The following is a 2,500-nucleotide window of genomic DNA, read 5'->3' on the forward strand; positions in this document are numbered from 1 at the left end:
ATTCAACATAGCGTTCGGACTCATGTGCCTTCCAGAACCAGGGGTCTTCGAGCCTGCTGCGTACGATTAGCCAGCCTTGCGGCGGCAAAAGGATTAGACGTCCCCCCATGCTACGGTTCCCTGCGGTCCGAACCCGGTGCCGCATTAGGTTAGGGAGCTGGGCGATAATAGCTCCTCTGCATCCCAAAGCGCGCTGCCCTCCTAGGCGCGCAACACTAAGTAATCCAAGCCAACCCACATTACTGACTAACGGTGGATAATTATATTTTTTAGAGGTACTAAATACAACTCCATGAATGAGCAAAATGAAGGTTGCATTAATGATAAAGATCTCTGGGGAAACCGCTAAAAAAAGATTGAACATGTGGTAGGATCCGAACGAATTCTGCTTTCATTTCCCCCGTATGGAGCACTGAGTTACTTACGTTATGGTCTTAAAAAGGCAGGCTACACTGACGGCGGCGGCTAGGAGGGATCGCTAGACCAGCAGCCAGACTAACAATGAATGTGTAATGATGGTGATTCCACACCAGGCTCAATAAATAATTGAATGTAGAAAGGGGATCCTAAACAAAAAAGGAGTCCATGACCCCTTTTTAGAGCGTATAAGGAGAGGTCGAATTCCAAACTTTTCTCTCGAGTATACCCATTACCAAAAAATGGACGTCACTTTGGGACACATGCGGATAGCCAGCCGCCTCGCGTGGCTAAAAGTAAGCCAAAAGAGCTTAAACTCTTTTTTTTTAGTTCCACTGAGAAACTCGAGTCTTATAAAAGACGCCACTCTACGAGGGAAGTCCTCGGGTCGAGTCTTTGCGAGTTCATCCCAAACAAAGCGAACCCCTTCCGGGTCTTGGTCGGGAAGATGCGGATAAAACGCCAATAGCCTGATGTCAGCTTCTACGGCATAAGCTTTAAAGAAGAGAGCTATCAACGCTAATAATAATAAACATTTCATAAGAAAATCAATTTTTTTTTAATCTCAAAGGTATAGGTGAAATTTTTAACAGTCATTTCAATCTTTTTCTTCCAATTCTAAGAAAGATAAATCCCGAAAAATCCGTAAATAAATGACGAAGCCCATTAAACAGATGATAGGACAGGGATAAGGCAGTAATCTCTACGTAGATTAGGATGAGCTTTGATGAAAAAAAGAAGAATTGGTAGAAAATCTCATAGGTGAAGCAAATCAAACCTATTTTCAGACAAAGAAGATAAAAAAACAAAACTATAGTGGCTAGGAAAGCCCCGGAGATTCTATGGGAAATTGGAAACGTTGAAGTGAGCTGTGGCTTATAAATAGGAAGATGAGGAGATAACGGGCGAAGGATATTCTTTCTTTTTATAATTAGATTACCACGTCTGATTAGATCATTACATAGGAAATCCGACAATGTATTTAAAAATTCTTTCTTTTCTTCATTTTTGATGCTCTTATTTATTTCTCTTTTAATATTATCAAATGTATTTCTTAATTGTTGATTACTTAATTGTGGATTATCGGTTACTAGATCTTTCATTTGCTTTGCTTTCTTCTTTGACTGCTCTGCTCCCCCCCAAAAAAAAAGAGAGACTTGTTCTTGCTCTAAAAATTCAGAAAGACTTGTCGGAAATCGCCGGTTGGGTTGGTCCAACCGAGAAAGACATGGGACTTGTTGGGCATTGGTTGGGATTTCATTTCATACGCTATTTCGATTTTAATTTCACTTTAAAATATTATATTAGTTAAAACCTGCAATCGCTTATGCTCGGTCGGAGATAGCAGCTCGGAATGGAGCGAAGGAACTCAACCTTATTTAAATTTATTGAACTCGAAGGCGCGACAATTCATAATAGAATAACTTCGGGTGGGCGCAACATATCTACACTTCCATTCCAGTACAAGGAAGACCCAGCAGACTCAGGGCTAACGTCTGATTAGTCGGATTAGTACGATCTAGCCTCTTGGAATGGGCCTGGCTCGGGCAGCTGCTGCTCAGCGGTACCGCTCTCGACGATGGGACCAGGGATAGTCTTTCTAGTCGCTTTCTTTCTTTGCCTAGACCGGGCAATCTGACTCACTTCTTCCAAACTAAAGTCACCGCAAACAAAGGGAGCCCGGTCTAGTTGGTGAATCAGTCGACAAAGAGATGACCAAGCCTTTTTGAAGTGGACCTCGATCTCACTTCCTTGCCATTCAGGGAAAGCCTCCTGCAGCAGACTTTGGGCTGTGTGAGAAGATGCGTTAGTGCTTAAGATACCGGCCTGCCAGTTGTACCCTTCCCCTACCCTTTCCTTGGCCAAAAGCAGGGCCTGACAAGCGAAGAGCCGTGTCAATCGGTCCTTCACCACTTCTCGAGTGACTTCAGGTCGTAAATCGGCCCGAGGAAGTGTGGCCAGAAGATGAGGTCGAAGATGGCTAGCTTTCTTGCTTGCTTTCCGTTCTGGACAAGGCAGACTTGCCGTCTCGCTCACTTCTTGAGAATTGAGACTAGGGGTAGAAGAGTAGGAATGAGAAAGC

Source organism: Corylus avellana, unplaced genomic scaffold (genome assembly GCF_965113065.1).
Source record: "Corylus avellana unplaced genomic scaffold, dhCorAvel1.hap1.2 HAP1_SCAFFOLD_151, whole genome shotgun sequence".
NCBI classification, from domain to species: domain Eukaryota; kingdom Viridiplantae; phylum Streptophyta; class Magnoliopsida; order Fagales; family Betulaceae; genus Corylus; species Corylus avellana.